The sequence below is a fragment of the Balaenoptera borealis genome (genome assembly GCF_965194805.1).
Source record: "Balaenoptera borealis genome assembly, chromosome: 6".
NCBI classification, from domain to species: domain Eukaryota; kingdom Metazoa; phylum Chordata; class Mammalia; order Artiodactyla; family Balaenopteridae; genus Balaenoptera; species Balaenoptera borealis.
The window spans coordinates 72,755,636-72,768,726 of record NC_138863.1 but is presented as its reverse complement, the minus strand read 5'-3'; the positions used below and the strand labels follow the sequence as shown (position 1 = coordinate 72,768,726).

Genomic DNA, 13,091 nt, shown 5'->3' with positions numbered 1-13,091 from the left:
AACAAATGACCCAATTTCGTTCCTTTTTATGGCTGAGTAATATTCCATTGTATATATGTACCACAACTTCTTTATCCATTTGTCTGTCGATGGGCATTTAGGTTGCTTCCATGACCTGGCTATTGTAAATAGTGCTGCAATGAATATTGGGGTGCATGTGTGTTTTTGAATTATGGTTTTCTCTGGGTATATGCCCAGTAGTGGGATTGCTGGGTCATATGGTAATTCTATTTTTAGTTTTTTAAGGAACCTCCATATTGTTCTCCATAGTGGCTGTATCAGTTTACATTCCCACCAACAGTGCAGGAGGGTTCCCTTTTCTCCACACCCTCTCCAGCATTTGTTGTTTGTAGATTTTCTGATGATGCCCATTCTAACTGGTGTGAGGTGATACCTCATTGTAGTTTTGATTTGCATTTCTCTAATAATTAGTGATGTTGAGCATCTTTTCATGTGCTTCTTGGCCATCTGTATGTCTTCTTTGGAGAAATGTCTATTTAGATCTTCTGCCCATTTTTGGATTGGGTTGTTTGTTTCTTTAATGTTGAGCTGCATGAGCTGTTTATATATTTTGGAGATTAATCCTTTGTCCGTTGATTCGTTTGCAAATATTCTCTCCCATTCTGAGGGTTGTCTTTTCGTTTTGTTTATGGTTTCCTTTGCTGTGCAAAAGCTTTGAAGTTTCATTAGGTCCCATTTGTTTATTTTTGTTTTTATTTCCATTACTCTAGAAGGTGGATCAAAAAAGATCATGCTGTGATTTATGTCAAAGAGTGTTCTTCCTATGTTTTCCTCTAAGAGTTTTATAGTGTCCGGTCTTACATTTAGGTCTCTAATCCATTTTGAGTTTATTTTTGTGTATGGTGTTAGGGAGTATTCTAATTTCATTCTTTTACATGTAGCTGTCCAGTTTTCCCAGCACCACTTATTGAAGAGACTGTCTTTTCTCCATTGTATATCTTTGCCTCCTTTGTCATAGATTAGTTGACCATAGGTGCGTGGGTTTATCTCTGGGCTTTCTATCTTGTTCCATTGATCTATCTATGTTTCTGTTTTTGTGCCAGTACCATATTGTCTTGATTACTGTAGCTTTGTAGTATAGTCTGAAGTCAGGGAGTCTGATTCCTCCAGCTCCGTTTTTTTCCCTCAAGACTGCTTTGGCTATTCGGGGTCTTTTGTGTCTCCATACAAATTTTAAGATGATTTGTTCTAGTTCTGTAAAAAATGCCATTGGTAATTTGATAGGGGTTGTATTGAATCTGTAGATTGCTTTGGGTAGTATAGTCATTTTCACAATATTTATTCTTCCAATCCAAGAACATGGTATATCTCTCTATCTGTTGGTATCATCTTTAATTTCTTTCATCAGTGTCTTTTTTTTTTTTTACACACACACACACACACACACACACACACTGTATTTTATTTTTACAAGAGATAACTAGACTGACACCAAGCATTGTACATGGATGACCACAACAAAAGCAACAATGATTGCAATTACCAAACATGAAACACACTCATACTATGTCATAATATTGACATTCAGTCCAGTAATCCTCCATTGTAACAGCTCCTTTACTTTGCAGTGAAAATTGATTTGTACGTTCTTTGCCTCTGAGTCCTTGTGGGATTTTTTTTTTTTTAATTCAGACAGAAAGTCACAAAAATTATACTCATCACCATCAGTTCACTCAGTCCCATGTAATTAATTTTTTTTTCATCTTGATCTTTTGTTAGCACTTTTATGAGTTCATCAGTTTTTCATTAGAGTTCTGAAAATGCTTATTCATTCAGTTCAGCAGTACAGTCAGTTACCAGAAACCTGTACTTGTCAGAGTCTTTTCCATGAATTTCTTGTAGATGAAACCCTTTTATAGGAACATATTTGCAAAAGCATCAGAGTACACCCAGAACTGTCTGTAAATGACAAAAGACTTAAAAATGACCACAGTTAAAGATTTGATGAAAGTTCATAATAATGCAGTTGACAAGAAAATTAGTTATTTCTGAGATATACATTTTAAAGTAATAACTAGGATTATGACTTATAACATTATACCAGAACATATAAGATTTTTAGAAATTTCATGTAATGTCTGAAACATTTATATTAACATATTTCCATACAAATAACCCAATGAAAGTTTAGTATTAGTTGTTTTGTTTGTTTTATACTGCATGTTCTAATTAGGCATCAATTTTATACACATCAGTGTATACATGTCAATCCCAATCGCCCAATTCAGCACACCACCATCCCCACCCCACCGCAGTTTTCCCCCCTTGGTGTCCATATGCCCGTTCTCTACATCTGTGTCTCAACTTCTGCCCTGCAAGCCGGCTCATCTGTACCATTTTTCTAGGTTCCACATACATGCGTTAATATACGATATTTGTTTTTCTCTTTCTGACTTACTTCACTCTGTATGACAGTCTCTAGATCCATCCACGTCTCAACAAATGACTCAATTTCGTTCCTTTTTATGGCTGAGTAATATTCCATTGTATATATGTACCACAACTTCTTTATCCATTCGTCTGTTGATGGGCATTTAGGTTTCTTCCATGACCTGGCTATTGTAAATAGTGCTGCAGTGAACATTCGGGTGCATGTGTCTTTTTGAATTATGGTTTTCTCTGGGTAAATGCCCAGTAGTGGGATTGCTGGGTCATATGGTAATTCTATTTTTAGTTTTTTAAGGAACCTCCATATTGTTCTCCATAGTGGCTGTATCAGTTTACATTCCCACCAACAGTGCAAGAGGGTTCCCTTTTCTCCACACCCTCTCCAGCATTTGTTGTTTGTAGATTTTCTGATGATGCCCATTCTAACTGGTGTGAGGTGATACCTCATTGTAGTTTTGATTTGCATTTCTCTAATAATTAGTGATGTTGAGCATCTTTTCATGTGCTTCATGGCCGTCTGTATGTCTTCTTTGGAGAAATGTCTATTTAGGTCTTCTGCCCATTTTTGTATTGGGTTGTTTGTTTCTTTAATATTGAGCTGCATGAGCTGTTTATATATTTTGGAGATTAATCCTTTGTCCATTGATTCGTTTGCAAATATTCTCTCCCATTCTGAGGGTTGTCTTTTCGTCTTGTTTATGGTTTCCTTTGCTGTGCAAAAGCTTTGAAGTTTCATTAGGTCCCATTTGTTTATTTTTGTTTTTATTTCCGTTACTCTAGGAGGTGGATCAAAAAAGATCATGCTGTGATTTATGTCAAAGAGTGTTCTTCCTATGTTTTCCTCTAAGAGTTTTATAGTGTCCGGTCTTACATTTAGGTCTCTAATCCATTTTGAGTTTATTTTTGTGTATGGTGTTAGGGAGTATTCTAATTTCATTCTTTTACATGGTAGCTGTCCAGTTTTCCCAGCACCACTTATTGAAGAGACTGTCTTTTCTCCATTCTATATCTTTGCCTCCTTTGTCATAGATTAGTTGACCATAGGTGCGTGGGTTTATCTCTGGACTTCCTATCTTGTTCCATTGATCTATCTATGTTTCTGTTTTTGTGCCAATACCATATTGTCTTGATTACTGTAGCTTTGTAGTATAGTCTGAAGTCAGGGAGTCTGGTTCCTCCAGCTCCGTTTTTTTCCCTCAAGACTGCTTTGGCTATTCGGGGTCTTTTGTGTCTCCATACAAATTTTAAGATGATTGTTCTAGTTCTGTAAAAAATGCCATTGGTAATTTGATAGGGATTGCATTGAATCTGTAGATTGCTTTGGGTAGTATAGTCATTTTCACAATGTTGATTCTTCCAATCCAAGAACATGGCATATCTCTCCATCTGTTGGTATCATCTTTAATTTCTTTCATCAGTGTCTTATAGTTTTCTGCATACAGGTCTTTCGTCTCCCTAGGGAGGTTTATTCCTAGGTATTTTATTCTATTTGTTGCAATGGTAAATGGGAGAGTTTCCATAATTTCTCTTTCAGATTTTTCATCATTAGTGTATAGGAATGCAAGAGATTTCTGTGCATTAATTTTGTATCCTGCAACTTTACCATTTTCACTGATTAGCTCTAGCAGTTTTCTGGTGGCAGTTTTAGGATTCTCTATGTATAGTATCATGTCATCTGCAAACAGTGACAGTTTTACTTCTTCTTCTCCAATTTGTATTCCTTTTATTTCTTTTTCTTCTCTGATTGCCGTGGCTAGGACTTCCAAAACTATGTTGAATAATAGTGGTGAGAGTGGACCTCCTTGTCTTGTTCCTGATCTTAGAGGAAATGCTTTCAGTTTTTCACCATTGACAATGATATTTGCTGTGGGTTTGTCGTATATGGCCTTTTATTATGTTGAGGTAGGTTCCCTCTATGCCCACTTTCTGGAGAGTTTTTATCAGAAATGGGTGTTGAATTTTGTCAAAAGCTTTTTCTTCATCTATTGAGATGATCATATGGTTTTTATTCTTCCGTTTGTTAATATGGTGTATCACATTGATTGATTTGCGTATATTGAAGAATCCTTGCATCCCTGGGATAAATCCCACTTGATCGTGGTGTATGATCCTTTTAATGTGTTGTTGGATTCTGTTTGCTAGTATTTTGTTGAGGATTTTTGCCTCTACATTCATCAGTGATATTGGTCTGTAATTTTCTGTTTTTGTGGTATCTTTGTCTGGTTTTGGTATCAGGGTGATGGTGGCCTCGTAGAATGAGTTTGGGAGTGTTCCTTCCTCTGCAATTTTTTGGAAGAGTTTGAGAAGGATGGGTGTTGGCTCTTCTCTAAATGTTTGATAGAATTCACCTGTGAAGCCATCTGGTCCTGGACTTTTGTTTGTTGGAAGATTTTTGATCACAGTTTCAATTTCATTACTTGTGATTGGTCTGTTCATATTTTCTATTTCTTCCTGGTTCAGTCTTGGAAGGTTATACCTTTCTAAGAATTTGTCCATTTCTTCCAGGTTGTCCATTTTATTGGCATAGAGTTGCTTATAGTAGTCTCTTAGGATGCTTTGTATTTCTGCGGTGTCTGTTGTAACTTCTCCTTTTTCATTTCTAATTTTATTGATTTGAGTCCTCTCCCTCATTTTCTTGATGAGTCTGGCTAATGGCTCATCAATTTTGTTTATCTTCTCAAAGAACCAGCTTTTAGTTTTATTGATCTTTGCTATTGTTTTCTTTGTTTCTATTTCATTTGTTTCTGCTCTGATCTTTATGATTTCTTTCCTTCTGTTAAGTTTGGGTTTTGTTTGTTCTTCTTTCTCTAGTTCCTTTAGGTGTAAGGTTAGATTGTTTACTTGAGGTTTTTCTTGTTTCTTTAGGTAGGCTTGTATAGCTATCAACTTCCCTCTTAGAACTGCTTTTGCTGCATCCCATAGGTTTTGGATTGTCGTGTTTTCATTGTCATTTGTCTCTAGGTATTTTTTGATTTCCTCTTTGATTTCTTCAGTGATCTCTTGGTTATTTAGTAACGTATTGTTCAGCCTCCATGTGTTTGTGCTTTTCACGTTTTTTTCCCTGTAATTCATTTCTAATCTCATAGCGTTGTGGTCAGAAAAGATGCTTGATATGATTTCAATTTTCTTAAATTTACTGAGGCTTGATTTTTGACCCAAGATGTGATCTATCCTGGAGAATGTTCCATGCGCACTTGAGAAGAAAGTGTGATCTGCTGTTTTTGGATGGAATGTCCTATAAATATCAATTAAATCTATCTGGTCTATTGTGTCATTTAAAGCTTCTGTTTCCTTATTTATTTTCATTTTGGATGATCTGTCCATTGGTGTAAGTGAGGTGTTAAAGTCCCCCACTATTATTGTGTTACTGTCGATTTCCTCTTTTATAGCTGTTAGCAGTTGCCTTATGTTTTGAGGTGCTCCTATGTTGGGTGCATATATATTTATAATTGTTATATCTTCTTCTTGGATTGATCCCTTGATCATTATGTAGTGTCCTTCCTTGTCTCTTGTAACATTCTTTATTTTAAAGTCTATTTTATCTGATATGAGTATAGCTACTCCAGCTTTCTTTTGATTTCCATTTGCATAGAATATCTTTTTCCATCCCCTCACTTTCAGTCTGTATGTGTCCCTAGGTCTGAAGTGGGTCTCTTGTAGACAGCATATATATGGGTCTTGTTTTTGTATCCATTCAGCAAGCCTGTGTCTTTTGGTTGGAACATTTAATCCATTCACGTTTAAGGTAATTATCGATATGTATGTTCCTATGACCATTTTCTTAATTGTTTTGGGTTTGTTTTTGTAGGTCCTTTTCTTCTCTTGTGTTTCCCACTTAGAGAAGTTCCTTTAGCATTTGTTGTAGAGCTGGTTTGGTGGTGCTGAATTCTCTTAGCTTTTGCTTGTCTGTAAAGTTTTTGATTTCTCCATCAAATCTAAATGAGATCCTTGCTGGGTAGAGTAATCTTGGTTGTAGATTCTTCCCTTTCATCACTTTAAGTATATCATGCCACTCCCTTCTGGCTTGTAGAGTTTCTGCCGAGAAATCAGCTGGTAACCTTATGGGAGTTCCCTTGTATGTTATTTGTCGTTTTTCTCTTGCTGCTTTCAATAATTTGTCTTTAATTTTTGCCACTTTGATTACTATGTGTCTCGGCGTGTTTCTCCTTGGGTTTATTCTGTATGGGACTCTCTGCGCTTCCTGGACTTGGGTGGCTATTTCCTTTCCCATGTTAAGGAAGTTTTTGACTATAATCTCTTCAAATATTTTCTCTGGTCTTTCTCTCTCTCTTCTCCTCCTGGGACCCCTATAATGCAAATGTTGTTGCGTTTAATGTTGTCCCAGAGGTCTCTTAGGCTGTCTTCATTTCTTTTCATTCTTTATTCTTTAGTCTGTTCCGCAGCAGTGAATTCCACCATTCTGTCTTCCAGGTCACTTATCCGTTCTTCTGCCTCAGTTATTCTGCTATTGATTCCTTCTAGTGTAGTTTTCATTTCAGTTATTGTATTGTTCATCTTTGTTTGTTTGTTCTTTAATTCTTCTAGGTCTTTGTTAAACATTTCTTGCATCTTCTTGATCTTTACCTCCATTCTTATTCCGAGGTCCTGGATCATCTTCACTATCATTATTCTGAATTCTTTTTCTGGAAGGTTGCCTATCTCCACTTCATTTAGTTGTTTTTCTGGGGTTTTGTCTTGTTCCTTCATCTGGTATATAGCCCTCTGCCTTTTCATCTTGCCTATCTTTCTGTGAATGTGGTTTTTGTTCCACAGGCTCCAGGATTGTAGTTTTTCTTGCTTCTGCTGGCTGCCCTCTGGTGTTTGAGGCTATCTAAGAGGCTTGATGGGAGGCTCTGGTGGTGGGTAGAGCTGACTGTTGCTGTTCAGACAATCTTGAGTTACACTTTTATGTTGAACCTATTTTGAGAATTTGGAAAATCACTGAGTTAAACTTACTATTCTTCAAAAGAAAACAAATACTTTTCATAAGTATTGAAAAGTTTTTATACTCTGAGCGCCTGTCCCTAAAAGAAAATGTCACTTTATTGGTAAAATTCTAGCAGGTATTGAAATTTAAGTTATATGTATATAAGGATATTTCAAGTATTATGTACAGTGAGATATTAAATTATTGAAAGTTATTGAAAGTCATTGAGTCAGCTCTAAAAATAGCAAAATTATTTTTTTATGATTTTTTTTTTTTTTTTTTTTTTTTACCTAGGAAATGCTTATAGCTGAGCAAAAAGTATTTTCTGGAGGCTGTAGAATCACACTGGAGAATGCAATATTAAAAACTTTAAAATTTTTTGGGAAACTACATTTATTTGTTTCCACTAGTCCATCAGTGCAAATGAGTTCTCTTGACCTTGAGTCAGGCCTAAGGGAGGAAAAATCAATATTAAACCATAATGTGGGGAAGGCCAGATGAGGGCATCTATTTTTTCTTTCCCTGCTGTTAGGGCCTTGATCTAAAACAAGCGGATGCGGTGTTATCTTTATTTTGAAGCTCTCTAGAGAGGTCTACAACCTTCTACCACGTGTGTAAATGACCTTTACTATCAGCAAACTTTCATGTCACTATCATTAAAGTTCCTTAATTTAAAAGTAATTACTGAACTCTTAAACTTTCAGAGTATTGATATCAAACCTGGACCTAGTAAGAGTTTAGAGTGGATATAAGAGCAGCATAGGAAATTCATATCTTTTCTGTATAGCAGCACTGTTTAGAAAATGAAAAGGAAAACAGTTCCATTTTATAATAGAAACAGAAACTTTAAATATCAACCTAAGAAGAAAGGTACAAGCCTTATATTGAAGAAAATAATAAAACTTTGTTGAAGGACTTAAGGGAAGACCTGAATAAATGGAAAGAAATACTGTATTCCTGAATAGGCAAATGTATTATTTTAAACTGACTAGCTCTTACAAAATTATCTATACATGCCATTTAATCTCTAATGAAATCCCAACTATTTTCTTTTTAAAGACGTAATTTTTTTTAGAGCCAGTTTTAGATTCACAGCAAAATTGAGAGGCAGGTGCAGAGATTTTCTGTATTCCCCATGCCTCCACTCATTCCTAGCGTCCCTATTATCAATGTTCTCCCATCAAGGAGGTACGTTTGTTACAACTGATGAACCTACATTGACGCATCATCACCCGCAGACCATAGTTTACATTAGGGGTCACTCTTGGTGTGGGACATCCTGTGGGTTTGCCCAAGTATATAATGACATTTATTCACCATTATAGTATCATACCAAGTACTTTCACTGCCCTAAAAATCCTGTTTTGTTTTGCTTTTGACATAGTTGATTTTAAAATTCATCTGGAAGTGAAAATGCTTAAGAATAACCAAGGAGAAATTGAAAGTGTGGGGCACGTACATCAAAAGGGCTGAACATGGTTCCCATGCCTGGGTTCTGGCTGTAGGAGAGGCTGAGCAAGTGTGTATTTGGACTTCTTAGCTTCTCTAGGGCAAGGTGGACTTCATCTCCCACCAAGATGTGCGTTAGGGGGACTTCCCTGGTGGCGCAGTGGTTGAGAGTCTGCCTGCCAGTGCAGGGGACACGGGTTCAAGCCCTGGTCCAGGAGGATCCCACATGCCACGGAGCAGCTGAGCCTGTGGGCCACAACTGCTGAGCCTGAGCTCTGGAGCCCGTGAGCCACAACTATTGAGCCTGCGAGCCACAGCTGCTGGGGCCTGCATGCCTAGAGCCCGTGCTCCACAAGAGAGGCCACCGCAGTGAGAAGCCTGCACACCACATTGAAGAGTGGCCCCTGCTCGCCACAACTGGAGAAAGCCCACGCGCAGCAAGGAAGACCCAACACAGCCAAAAATGGATGAATAAATAAATAAATAATTAAAAAAAAAAAAAAAAAGATGTGCGTTAGGGAGGATTCTTGGTTGTAGACATTTGCAGGTCCTCTCCACATCAAAAGGTAACCAACACAGATATCTAGTATAGCTCATTATAATAGTTACTGCTTCCACAGAGCAAGTACATGGCTTGGCTAGTTTTTTGGACTTTTTTTCCTACTGGTCTCCAAGAAATGAAACCTAATTTTGTCTAACATCTACGATGTAATCAAATCTCACTGTTGATAATGGTTTTGTTTTTTTCCTTTTAACCTTGGAAATAGTGACACCAATCTGGAAGCATTAGATGGGCAAGGCCTCTTGCTCTCCTAGAAAGGGCTAATCCCTCTCCCTCTCTGTGTGTCCCTTTTGCCCTCTGCTAATCTTGAAACCGTAGTCTCTTGCCCTGTCCAACTCTCCTACTTGCCCTGTATTGGTGTGGAAGTATTGGGTTGGCCAAAAAGTACATTTGGTTTTTAAGTAAAAATAAGACATATTTTTCATTTTCACCGAGAACTTTATTGAACACCGTATTCACCCTTTTGTTCCACTACCTTAGGCCATTTTTCAGGCAACTTCATAGTTCCATCTTCCCCAAATTTTTTATCTTTTTGAGCAAAGAACTGTTCCAGGTGCCTTTTACAGTCTTCCAGGGAATTGAAATTTTTTCTATTAAGAGAATTTTGTAAAGACCTAAATAAATGGAAATCCGAAGGTGTAATGTTTGGTGAATACAGCGGGTGAATCAAAACTTCCCAGCCAAGCTGTAACGGTTTTTGGCTGGTCATCAAAGAAACATGCGGTCTTGCGGTATCCTGATGGAAGATTATGATTTTTCTGTTTACTAATTCTGGACTCTTTTCGTCGAGTGCTGCTTCCAATTGGTCTAACTGGGAGCAGTACTTGTTGGAATTAGTTGTTTGGTTTTCTGGAAGGAGTTCATAATAGAGGACTCCCTTTCAATCCGACCATATACACATCACCTTCTTTAGCCTTTGGTGGTGGTTCATTTCGCTTGCCCCAGTCCACCTTATTGTATAGTATCCACTTTTCATCGCCTGTCACAACTTGTTGTAAAAATGGAATGTTTTCATTACGATTAAGTAGAGAATCCCATGCGGAAATATGGTCAAGAAGGTTTCTTACGCTTAACTTAGGTGGAACCCAAACATCAAAGTGATGAACATAACCAAGCTGGTGCAAATGATTTTCAACGCTTGATTTGGATATTTTGAGTATGTCGGCTGTTTCCTGCGTGGTATATAACATTGATTGTTCTCAGTGTCTCGATTTGATCAACTGGTCTACCTGCCTGTGCAGCATCGTCCAGCGAGAGATCTCCAGCACGAAACTTCGCAAACCACTTTTGACATGTTCGATCAGTCACAGAACCTTCTCCATACACTGCACAAATCTTTTTTTGCGTTTCAGTTGTGTTTTTACCTTTCTTGAGATAATAAAGCATAATATGCCGAAAATGTTGCTTTTTTCTTCCATCTTCAATATTAAAATGGCTACACAAAAATTCACCAATTATGATGTCTTTTTTTTTAAATGCATGCTGATATGACAGCTGTCACATACAATCTAACAAAATTGTTTCGAATGAAGTTAAAGACAACTAAGTGCTACTAGAGTCATCTTACAGAAAAAACAAACAAACCTTTTGGCCAACCCAGTAGCTCCAAGTTGAGGCAGAAGAGCAAAGTTTGGTGAACTCTTAATGGTGATATTGTCTCAAGTAAAATATAGACTGATTAAGGTTGCTAAATATGCCAAAATAATTGTTTATTAGGCTTTTCCTTTCAGTTTAATTATTGGTGTTCTTTTTTCAGCAGGGGGGCTTAGTTTGAAGCAATTTATTTAAAAATTTTGACCTTCACCGTTTCATCATTAAAACCCAGCTAGTTGGCTCAATACACTTGTAATTAATGGTGTTAATTAAGGCATTGGATAGTCCCTAAGCTTGAATGTGTCCTGAATCTGTTAGCTTTGCATCTAATCCTTCACTTTGAATTTGTAGTAAAAGGAAGCTGTTTGCCTCTAAAGTTTAAAAGCCATTGATGTGATTGTTAAATGTAGTATTTTAAGCCATTCCAGGCTGCAGTCTGGTTTTCAGTGGTACCTTCTAAAAATGCCTCAATACAAACAATGCTTTGTTTTATCCGGAAAATATGAAGCTGCTTTTGATTATTCTCTGCTGCATTGCCCATTTTTTGTGGTTGTGGACTATTACTTAGGAATTTAGTGCAGTGACTGTCTTGCTGAGCTATGGATATTTGGTATCTTGTTGTTAACTGACTCAAAAAATGTTTCCCAAGCAACAAAATAAGCAGAAATAGTTCAGTCTAAAGGTATTGTATTTCTATTTACCAGCGCATTTAAATAAATTCTGCAAAATCCTGTAGGACAGGATTTGAACATAGAATGGAACAGGCTGTTTATTAGTAGGAGTCGGAATGCTGTTCCCTCTGCTTCAATTGGTCCCTTCATCAGTTTTTCTCTTTGTCACCCCTCACATGTCAGAGTCTCGAAAAAGCACAGACTTTGGAATCTGAAGATGCAAATTCAAATCCTGGCTTGTTCACTTCCCTGTGTACTTGGACAAATTTCTTAACCTAGTTAAGCTACCTTACAGGGATGTTGTCAGGGTTAAATAAGATAACCTGTCTACAGAAGTGCCTTGCTTGACATATGGCTTCTGCTAGATGTTCAGTACATCTTTTCTTTCTCGAGAAAACTGTTTGGTACGTTAAAGAACAAACAAAACCCTTCTAAAAATCTTGTTCCTTCCCTGTTGATCTCAGGCAAGAGAATGATGTTCTAGAAGCTTCTATCCATGATGTCCTCTCTCCAAATACCGATTCTGCCATTGACTTTGGATACTAAAGGCTCTTCTGCCATCTTTAGCCTTTCCCTCATGATAAAACCGAAGAAGCTCTGAGTCATTTGTCTGTTGTATGGTGATTTATACTTTGATTTATAACTTGTTTTACCTTTTAACCTATATCATGTCACTTGCATTTTATCCTTTTTTCTTTGTGAAGTTAAACTGAGAGGCTTTTCCCCTTACTAAAGAAATTTCGGGAGTTAGCAAGCAGCTTTAAGAATAGATTTCTAAGTACAGTTTATAAAGTTGCTGAGATGTTTCATTTCAACATATCCTTATTAGTAAAGGTCTTTATATGTGGAAGGCTCCATTGCCCATCCTCTTTATAGCTTCCCCATACATTTTAGGGATATATAAAGGATGAAAGAGAAGGATGGGCACAAATACTGGGCATTTATCATGTGTGTCAGGCGCTATACATAATGGACCACGGCTGGTCCATCTGAGCTGTTTCCTGTGAGAGGCGTAATTAGAGAAAAGTCTGGACTGAGAAGGTGAAATCAAGACTTATCCTGGATCTTCCACTTTTTATGGCCAATACAACTTCTAGCAAGTCACAATCTATCCGAATCATCATAAAGGATGTAGCAAAATTCTCAGACAACAACATTTATTTACTTTGGGTCCCTTTTTGTATGTATATGTGTAAATGCAACAAGAAAGCTAATACAGAAATATAATAATTCAGAGTCCATTTTTATGTCAAACCTAATTTCATTTCACAGATTTTTGTTCATGCAAGCTGCTTTACTATTAAAAAACAAAAAACAACCAATGGTCTTAGTTTCTATAGACCAAGTCTTCAGAGAGTTTTGTCATGTATAGCTTCTTAATTCTCATAAAAAGCTCCATATTTGAAATTTCATGTGACCTATTTGCGTAAGTTTTATACATATTCTACAGAAATGTAGAAAACTGGATTTGATGTAATCT

At 37.0% G+C, this 13,091-nt stretch overlaps 1 protein-coding gene and 1 long non-coding RNA gene across 4 annotated transcripts in view; one reads left to right on the top strand and one right to left on the bottom strand.

The window, feature by feature from the left end:
• The window catches only part of LOC309630301, a 65,915-nt gene extending 62,462 nt beyond the window's left edge, over positions 1-3,453 (bottom strand). The window contains exon 1 of the long non-coding RNA XR_014245586.1: positions 1,409-3,453. This is a non-coding gene — a long non-coding RNA (uncharacterized lncRNA). The remainder of the gene's footprint in view (positions 1-1,408) is intronic.
• The window catches only part of TANC1 (tetratricopeptide repeat, ankyrin repeat and coiled-coil containing 1), a 239,500-nt gene that overhangs the window by 76,803 nt on the left and 149,606 nt on the right, over positions 1-13,091 (top strand). The window lies entirely within an intron of this gene.